The sequence below is a fragment of the Betta splendens genome, chromosome 9 (genome assembly GCF_900634795.4).
Source record: "Betta splendens chromosome 9, fBetSpl5.4, whole genome shotgun sequence".
Lineage (NCBI taxonomy): Eukaryota > Metazoa > Chordata > Actinopteri > Anabantiformes > Osphronemidae > Betta > Betta splendens.
This window is the reverse complement of record NC_040889.2, coordinates 24208616-24218652: the sequence shown is the minus strand read 5'-3', so window position 1 is coordinate 24218652 and position 10037 is coordinate 24208616. Positions and strand designations below refer to the sequence as shown.

At 50.6% G+C, this 10037-nt stretch overlaps 3 long non-coding RNA genes across 3 annotated transcripts in view; 1 reads left to right on the top strand and 2 right to left on the bottom strand.

Annotated features, from left to right (window-relative positions):
• Window positions 1-2210: 2210 nt before the first annotated feature.
• Window positions 2211-10037, bottom strand: part of LOC114863141 (uncharacterized) — a 31820-nt gene continuing 23993 nt past the window's right edge. Inside the window, exon 3 of the long non-coding RNA XR_003787109.3 lies at window positions 2211-2731. This is a non-coding gene — a long non-coding RNA (uncharacterized LOC114863141). The remainder of the gene's footprint in view (window positions 2732-10037) is intronic.
• LOC129604637 (uncharacterized) lies at window positions 3819-7468 on the top strand. The gene is made up of 2 exons (XR_008695684.1): window positions 3819-4912; window positions 7040-7468. It is a non-coding gene; the product is annotated as an uncharacterized LOC129604637 (long non-coding RNA).
• LOC114863142 (uncharacterized) lies at window positions 6827-8384 on the bottom strand. Its single transcript, XR_008695682.1, has 2 exons — window positions 7598-8384; window positions 6827-7517 (listed from the first exon to the last, which is right to left on the bottom strand). It is a non-coding gene; the product is annotated as an uncharacterized LOC114863142 (long non-coding RNA).

Below are 10037 nucleotides of genomic sequence, written 5' to 3'. Positions count from 1 at the left end.
CACACACTTGTTGATAGATGAGCTCTCGTAGCAGAAGAGCACAGGAGTTGCAGCAGAGTAAAGGCTGGGACTGTTTTGGGGAGCATAATTATTTACCTGCTTTGTCCCGTGTCTTTCCCGTCTGTCATTTTCTTCCATTTTTCTGAGCAGGAACCAGACGTCGGCTTGGGAAGTAGTGTAATGGTTGTGAAAAGCAGCGGCTGGGCCAGCGATTCACATAGTACTGCAGCACATGGCCCATTAGCCAGCATGTCTACTGACGCCTCCTGCCAGCACACATATTATCACTCTCATGTTATTCTTGGTGTCCGGGCATCTGCAGATGCCTCTTTGTGCGTTTAGATGATTTTGGAGCCTAAGCTGTTTTACCAAGTGCACTAGTCCCCGAATGAGCTTCCCATCTTGGGTTTGGCAAAGATCATTTCCCGTGGATTCTCATGCTAATAACCTCAACACCAGGAGATGATTTCTTTAACGTAATAAATGAGGCAGACGAACACACACACACACACACACACGCACCCTGAAACAGGACACTATGTAAGTTCATTCACCACAAATTTTAAACTTGGCCCGCTGATACATGAGAACTCAAAAACATTTTTTATTAAGTTTGACAAAGCTACTGTACTTTCAGGCGCTAGGAAAATCAACGTGGGTCTGACGCCACTAGGGGGCGCTAACACGCCGCTGGAGCGAGTGTGACAGTCTACTGTAGCCTTGTGTAAACGTTAACACTTGGTTCAAGGATTAAGATGCGTTAAGTTTGAGCCCGTGAGGATGTTTGAGCGGGGAAATTAACGTAATCTCTGGGAAATGTCTTGTATTAAGTCAATTAAACAAATCAAAATGAAAGCTTTGCAAACTGCATAATTACCACTCAGCACGTTTAAGAACAAGCAGTGCACACACATTTTAAAGGCAACCACGGGGCCATGATGATTTCTGCTATTGTTAGTTCGTTTAAGGCTAAATGTCCCAATGTTGAATAATGTTCTTTGCTGTGTTTCCAGACTGAAAGGGGACGATCAGAAGGAAAAGCACAATTTCACAACTCCTTAGAGATGTGTAGGGCTCTTACTTATCATCTTAATATCCACTCGCACAGGTTTTTTTTGTGGGATCAATGTAGGTTATATAACACATGATGGGCTGGTCCTTAAATTACAGTAACATAATCAACAGACAGTATTAGCTTATAGGGGGAGAAGCCTCCTGACTGGCTCCTACTGATCGTAGGGATGCTGGACCTGTCTCAGCCCTGATTGGACGAGAGCAAACGGACGATGCAAAGGAAAACCTGCAAGCTCAGCATAAAGGTGTTAACATGAAGCCACAGCCTCTTAGCACAGCCCGTGGATGAGTTGCAGGAGCTGTGAGCGTGCCCCCTAAACCTGCATGAATAATTCATTAAAAACCCTGCAAGAGCTGGATACTCAGGAAAGGGAAATATAAGAAATGCTACGTGAAAACAAGCACTGGGCTCCCACTGATTCTGCAGAGTGGGAAAGGGAAGGGAAGTCCTGCTTCTCTGAGGGTTCCGACAGAGGCTTCAATTTACCAGAAAGCATGCGTATTCTGAACAAGACGCGATGACAGGAACTATTAGGCTGCGAACGCGGTGCAAATGCCTCGGTTTGATAAATGCGCCGTCCTCATAATCCAATGCCCAAACGAAACCGGACACCTTACGAGCAGAGTGTCTGTTTCCTGATATAAAAAAAAAAAAAAAAAAAAACTGCATCCATTCCAATAACGCTGATGGGGAGGAGGCCGAGCCGGAAATGTCAGGCCACGCGGAGGAAGATGCTGCGCGGCTTCGCCATTGGCTGCTCCGGAGTCAGCAGCCGGCCATAAAGGGACGCACGGCGGGGCCGGGAGGCCAGGGGGCTGCTGGGAAGCCGCGTGTCAGCGGCAGCGGGATGAACGGCTTCAATCATCCCCCTTGGTGCTGCGGAGGGCGCCATTACGAGAAGCGCGGGCCGGGGCCCTCGCTTCCCGGAAAAAGCGCTGGCTGCGCTCAGACGCGAGCGGGCTCCTTCCCACCGAAGGCAGTTAGCGCGTTGCCACAGTGTAAAGTGGTCCGAGGCGCCATCGTGATGAGGCAGCTTCAGTGTTTTGGGTGAAGTTACTCACTGTGACCAGCAGATGGCAGCATTCGCTTGGTCATCAGGCAGAGGTCACTTAAGGCAACAGTGCTTTCTGGAACATGAGTGTTCAGAACATTTTATTGGTAACTGTTATTGTTACAGCTCCCTATGTGACATAATGCATAAAGGCTGTTTGTAGCTTGTTAGCCTAGCTTGTAGCTCAGCCTTTTTTGTGCTGCATTGGTTTGAATGGAGAAGTTTTCTGTTTATGCTAAGTTTAAAATAAGGCCGATGCATCTGATGCATGATTTTTTTTTTTTTTTTTTTTTTAAATCAATCAGTCCAGGACAGGGCCAGGCGTGACCCCACTGAACCGGGCCTCTTCACACGCTGTCACCTGACCGGGTAGACGGGGGCAGAGAACACCGGGTGCTGTCACGGCGTGAGACGGGCCGCCGTGTTCCAGGTCCAGATCCCCGCGGCCTCGCCGCCGGGGTCATGTGGCATTAGCAGGCGGTGGAATGCCGGCGCGGGCCAGCGCCGGGTCGGGAACATGCCGCGCTGTGACATCACGGGCCTGCTGACCACTTGGCTGGCGGAGAGGCCCGGCCCATGTTTGGAGCAGCTGGCGGCCGGCGAAACTAAATAAGGAAGCAATAAATAAATTCAACTTCAATTTGGACAAACGGTGACTTAGACTTTCCCAGTACAACATGTGGTGGTTTCTCCTGCAGCTGCAGCTCCTCCTGTTCTGACGGGAGCTCTGGGTTGATCTATCCCTGCGAGCTAATTGTTTACCTATTTCGCACAGTTTCGCGGGGCATCCGTGAACCAAAGTTCTGTGCTTTTTATTGTTGACTGAACATTTGGGAACAGCCCACAGCAGGAGGTCTAAAATCCAATCTAACCTTAAAAGGTCATTGTGAAACACTTGTGACACACTCACATCAGGAGCTCGTTTCTTCTCGGAACACAACTCGGATCTTTCCCACTGCTTTTATTGGTTAAAGGACTGCACACAGTGGAGCACAGACAGTGGCTTCTTAAAAAGGAACAGATAGAAACTGTACCTTTTCCAGCATTTATCCAGGGGGAACCGGGGGGGGGGGGGGGTGCATAGGGATCGTTCCCATTCATCCACTGCAGTCGCTGGGGCCTCAGAGGGGAAACTCTCAGCGTTCCCCATCGCTGGCTCTCGGCGCCGTCCTGTTTCTAGTATCACTCGCAGGTTTAATCATTGGCCATTAGCCGGTACATGCTGCAGATGTGCAGGTGATTCTCTGAGGCTCGTTTTACTTGGAATTGAAAACAGAGATGAGCCCTGTGATTTGAGTCGTCAGTGACCTTTTCACTGATGCAGGGCTCCGTTTTACAGTAAACACTAGGTTTTGCTATCATATCTATCTTGTCGCCCCCCCCTCTCTCACACACACACACACACACACACACACACACACACACACACACACACACACACACACACACACACACCAGATACTTTCACCTCCTTCACACAGTGAGTGGGACGGGTTCACTGACTCAGAGCTGACACGGGTGGGCTTTCGCCGCTGCGCGCCGTTTACACGCTGGCGTTTGTAAACCACGCGCGCGCGCACACACACGCGCACGGCGCTGACTGCGCCGTGTGCAGGTGTAAAGAGGAACCGCGGGGGGGGGGGCATTCGGGGAGGCGGGCGGGATAAGCGGAACAAAGACGGTGCAGGACATTCTGACCCAGAGAGGAGCGAGCACGAGGCTGCGCTAACAACGTGTCAGCTCCCCGTCGAGTGGTCGCGCACGCGCAGACGCGGCTGGAGGGCCGTGCGCGCGCTTCCCCGCGAGGCACGCCGGTCCTCGGGAAGGAGATCGATAGCTGTTAGGAAGCGGCCGCGAGGTTGTGTTTCTCCTCCCTCTAATGCACGCAGCTCGCGAATTGTTTCAGTAAAAGCACACAGCCATTGCTTTTATGTGCTCAACGGCTATTACTGTAACAACTAAATATTACCAGCAGCACATTCGCCATGCCTCCGGCTCCAAGAGGCTATATTTGTTTGGCTAGTTTAAGTGATGACGAGAACGACTATTTTTAGCTTTTTCAACAGCAATAACCGTGAAAGAATTGAAGAACGCCATTATTTCCCAGCTCTGTATTGGAGGCAATGACTCAACTACAACATATTACTTGTCCCTGTGAATTCACATGACTTCTTTTTATTTTTTTATACCGATTTACAGGGAGGGACTCTCAAAATAGCAACCAAGTGGAACGGACTGTCTTGGAGCCATGTGCCTGTAACACATGTTGAATGGATGCTTTATTAAGACAGGTCATGTTGTTTCAATAAACGCATGACAAATTGCATCCGAGGCGAGAGAACATTGTGATATTGCTCATTTTCATGAACGAGAGATCCGCTGTAAAACTGTCGGCAGCCAACTTTTCTTTATTGCCGTTATATTGCTGTGACCTATTCAGAGGCTTGACCTGTGTTTTATTTGGGTGAGTGGAGAACATGCACTCCTAATGCCCACATATTTGACGCATGCATGGTGTTTTTTTTTTTTGCAGCAGCAGCGACTGGATTCTGTTTGGACCGGACCGTGTTCCAGCTCATCACGCTAGGGGGCCCGAAAGCTGTGCAGGAAAAAAAAAAAAAAGAAAGAGAAAAGGCCCTGTGGTTTGTGCCACCACGTCACAAATGTGTGATGCTCGGCATGATGTAGAGTGGTTTTTATCTGCCGTAAGCTGGTTTCCTCCCACATTCGGAAGAAGCACTCGACTTCGAAAAGAAAATACACAAAACCAGACGCAGGAGTTGAGGGTAGTTGGAATTTCTATTAAGCTGCTGCTCGGCTCATTGTTTTTCCTATTCCATGTTTTTTTTTAATAGATATAGTGGCCATGTAAACGGTTTATATGGTAACAAAAAACACCACAATGCACAATGCAAAGGACAGAAATCATTCAAATCACTTCAGGTTCAGGTCCGAGACGCCTGAGTACTTTCATTCACGCTAATATTCCGGTGCTGGCAGATACAAATCCAAACTGGACCGTGTGGAGGGTCCAACAGTAGCCTGCTGACAGGTCACTGGGTCAGAGGTAGCACATTTTCAAAACAGAGACCTGTCCCCTGGGCTCTGTAAGATGGAGGCAGCTGTCCCATAAAGACACATTAACCCTGCACAGACCGGGCCCAATAGTAGACAAACGGATAAAAGCAAAGCTTGAAGGAAACGCCCCGACACAAAGTGGATCCGATCGTCGGTACCGTCCCTCTTATTGTGGCTGCTGCAGGTTGGCGCTGGGAGGCGGCTGCAGCTGTTGCATCTCACCAAGGACAGGAGGAGGAGAGGCAGCGAGGGTCTCTCCCCTGCATTGTTTTCATTGCACCTCCCCTCCTTTGCCCACTCCTCGGGTTTCACAGCCCACACGGATGAATCACGCAGGCAGCCGCGCGGCGCATTGTGTGCGCACTCGCGAGCCCCGCGTCGTACCCCCAGGAATGATTCACCGTTGCCCCCCCCATTACCCCAGGGAGCGGTGAGTCAGGGTGAGAGGAGAAAAAAAAAAGGACACAGCAGCAACGCGATACAGTCGAGCGAAACACGGCAGAGAACAGAGAGCCGGGCTGAGTGGTGCAACGATGAGCAGTTTGGCCTTCAGTGCTTTGAGGAGGCAGCCGGCGCTCTGCGCCACAACTTAGCCCATCGCGGGCTTCATGATGCACAATGCCCGTCTTCGTCACCACGGCAACTGCTCAATGGAGCTCAATGGAGAGATGCCATTCAACGTGGTCAGTGTCTGTTTCGCTCCTCTTGACTGAGCCTCGAATCAATTACTGCAGTAATAATAATATTCGAAATGAAGTGAAATTGACCAAACTGCAAATAATCATGCAGATTTATTTATATCACCTATTGATCTTAGAACATGCAAAAATGACAGCAATTTGTCTTGCTCCTCTTGTTATATTTGAAATATTTTGGTGCTTTGTTGTCTTCAGGTGACATTTTGAAGGTTTTCTTCGCTATTGTACAGTAGAGGTGCAGTCATATCAGCTTAAAGTGACTACAACTGTAAAATTCCAAACCTTTCTGATTGAAATCAAACCGTTCCCCCCGTCGTGTCAACAACGGTGTCCTACATAAAAGCGCTGACCTTTTGATCTTATCCGCTCTCCACTCATGCAGCGGCCGTCACATCTTCACATCTGCCCGCTCCTCCCGTCATTCTATCCAGGTCCTAATTGGTGCCGTTATGAGCTGCTAATGTGACCTTTTCTTGACGGAGAAGGGGGTTGAGTCAGAATGTGTAAAGTGCATCTTCAAACGTGTCCAGACCACATGGTGCAGAGTTGAGCGCGAGGGACAGAACCTCGCAGCAGTGAAGGCTCATGACTCACGGCTCCTTCTCTCTGGGCTGCCGTCAGCCCGTGTGTGCGCGGGCGGCGGGTAGGTGTGTGTATGTGGGCTCCGCAGCGTGTGTGGCCGCCTGTGGCGAGCCTCCGCAGCGTTTATCGTCACTCATCCTTCGCCATGAAAGCAGACTACCTGGCGATAATCAGAACAAAGCCCCTTGTCTTGCACTTGATAGGCGCCGGTGACGTTTGCTCATGGAAGTTTTCAGTTTTCGCGACATGTGGGATCTCTCTTGCGACTTGTGAACAGCCCTGGGTCGTTTGCGCCCATGATGTATTGTGCAGGGAGAAAACCGAGCAGAGTGGAGTTTCCTCCTGCAGAGGAATCCCCCCCAGTGCAGTGACCTGGTTTCTGTTTGCCTCACATCGCTAACACACACACGCCCACACACGTACTGTACTTCTTACAGTGCAGCTGTTTAGACCCACTCATGCACATAATTACATTTACTTAATGCAGCTTGAAGTTATGTTATTGATCAGTGCAATGCTGATGTTGCCATTGCTATTGTTCTGACTCACTTTCAGACTCAGAGCCAGTCTCACTAGCGTCCGTACGTGCACACGGGGGTGTTTGTGCAGTCACACAGGTCACCGCCGGCTCGACCCCTCTAATGGACTGTGATGATCTCTGACCCGTCTGCTCATCACAGCCTTCACTGACTCGGCTCAAGAGTCGGCTTGCGCCTCGTCACAACAGCCCCCAAAGAAAAGCGAGGACCGGCCGTGGGTCTGTCAGCACGTCAGGCCTCTGCCCTGCAGCCGCCGGGCCTGGTGGGAGGAGGAAGCGGGTGTGATGTTTGCCGATTATCTGACTGACAGGAAAGCCCTTTGTCTCAGGGCTTAGCAGACAGAGAAGAAGATGACGCAAGCGCCGGAGGACAGAAAGGCCCATTCCACCGGTACTGGGTGCAACTTCTCCTGGCTTCCTGCAGCTCCCAGCCAAAGAAACGCGGATCCGACGTGAGCAGCCAAAGCAGGCGGCCTTCTGACGAGAAGCATCTTCCTGCAACCGAAAAGAAAGTCACATGCGCGTTCCGAAAATATTTCTTGGCTTCATGTCAGAGCGAGCTGCCAGGCTTTAACCTCATTCTCCAGAACAGGCTCCAGGAAAGTTCCAGTAACTCCAAACAGCGTGCATCACGAGCCTGGATGCTGAGACCGAGTTCCGGGCATTCCCCTCATTCCTGAGCTCCCTGGCTCGCCGCCTCTCCCGTCTTCTTTCCACTGTTTTGTCTCTGCTCGCCACCCTTTGTTCCCAGTCTCGCTGTTGTTGAGTCCTTTCATGTGGCCGCCGCGCCATACGTTACAGGGAATCTCTGTATCACTGTAAATACAGGGACGCCTTCGTTCTTCATTTGTCTTAAGAGGCAGCACACGCAGCTCTATTAGGATTAGTAACGCAATCAATGAAAGAAGCCATGATAGTAAACATGCAGCTTATTTACCTCCCAGATCAGAGCTTGACCTCGTTTCCAAGTACTACTGAATGTTATTGTTACACCCACATGGAGAAAGGGCCACTCGCCTCTGCGTGCAGGTGTTGGACGGGCTTTTATTTACTCAAAACGGGCCATTCGGGCTTTCCTTTTGAACTCCTCCGTCGCATTTACTAGACACCTTTGAAGTGGTGGCTGTGGCGTTTCAGCCGGCGTGCAAGCTGGACAGGCTGGGACTCGGCGAAGCCGCCGGGGTCCCCGCGCGCCCGTGGGCGCGGGGCGCTTCGTCTGGTCGTCATGTGGCGGCGGCGCCACCACGCAGGATTCCAGTTCACTTTCCTCGGGTTTTGGTTCTCACGGGCCGGTCGGGTGGCATGACGAGCGCTTGGGGTCTGTCTCCACCCACACACGACTGCAGGTGGCCCTGATGTCAACCGCAGACTGGAGCACCCACACACACACACACACACACACAGAAAATCCGTGCGCGACGACAAACCGAAACAACCTCTGTGCAGAAAGATCCTCCGCCCGCTGCTTGAACCTCTCTCACCTCAGATGTACGCGAGAAAAAGCCCGGCAACGCGAGCAAGCTACTTTGTTGCTAATGGGTTTCTCTGCAACAAACCAATAATATCATTTGTTGCATTTAATCCTCCTCGCTCCATTTTCTCCCTCCTGTAATCTCCTTGTCGCACACAGGGAAGTGAGGACACCTCTCTCCTTGTCCTCGTCGTGGTCTCAGCTGCCCCTCCAAGCTAATGAAATGGACTTTTAAGGCTGCGAGAGCGGATCTGCAGACTTAAAAGAGACACCGCTTTTTTTTTTTTTTTTCGCCAATAACGCTGTGGCAGGTGGAAAGACTCCATAATCCCATTAACGCTGGTTCTTCATCTCGTCATCCACCACAGACGGCAGCAGAGAAATAGAAAGCCGCGCAGGCCTTTGTGTGGAGCCTCCAGCGCTCCGGCCCCGGCTGTAAACAGACAGGCTGGGTTGTGTAAGGTCCCTGTCAGTCTATTAAAAAGGACCTGACAACCTGAGTGCACAGCTCAGGCCCTTTATCACCGCAGCTCAGATCGGGGGGGTTTTTCCATGTGTCGGTCTTTTCCGCGTTGTTTGCGTGTGTGGGTGGACATGAAAGGGTCCGGAGTATCTGCAGTGCGTGTCTGTCGTGTGCGTGCATGTCCCTGTTTATTTCTCACTACTTAATTTAGAACAAAGAGGCCTAATTCTATGGCTTTCAGCCGTGCTCGCTGAGGAACGATGTTTATTGGTGAACGAGGCAGTGAAGCGTTTGCATCTGTGTTTGGCCAGAATGTTTTTTTTTTTTTGGGGGGGGGGGGGATTTTAGAAACCGGGCGATCAGGTCAGGAGTCTGGCACATACGAGTCCAACGCTGGAACTGACTCTCCTCACACACCCGCAAACAGACTGCTCTCAAGTAGACATGCAGATACACACACACACACACACACACCCTCAGACAGATGGTTCACACGCACACACACACACACACACACGCTCCTAACGCTATCACTGCAGGGTCAGATTTCACTGCGACATACAGGGATGAGTAGAGGAACCGAAACAGATAAACTTCAAAAATGAGTCCGTCCCTTTTACTCCAGGTCTCGCTCACATTTCTGTGTGAAACAAACCGATCTCCACCCTTCAGAGGTTCCCATAATATGAGTCAAAAGACAGAAAAACATTCATAGGAGTATCTGTAAATGACACATTCATCACGTCTGAGCAGTGCTGAAGCTCAAAACTTGATTTTTAAATAGGAAGGGATTCAGACAGACACTCATTCAGCCAAACAGATGATAACTGCCACAGGCCCAGCCTGTCATTTCGGAGGCTGCGCCCAAACACTGCAGCTTACAACACCTTCAATCAGCACTTTCAGTTGTTGTTACCAGCTACGTTGTGTCTGTTTAAGGAGTTTTGCGGGTTGTTGTCTCTGTTACGTCTCTTAACACGGGCTGAAGTGAGACGCGGGTCAGTGATGTCTTTGCAGCATGACTTCTGCTGCATAACCGCAGCCACATGAGATTATCCCAGGGCCTAAGTGAAGGAGATTA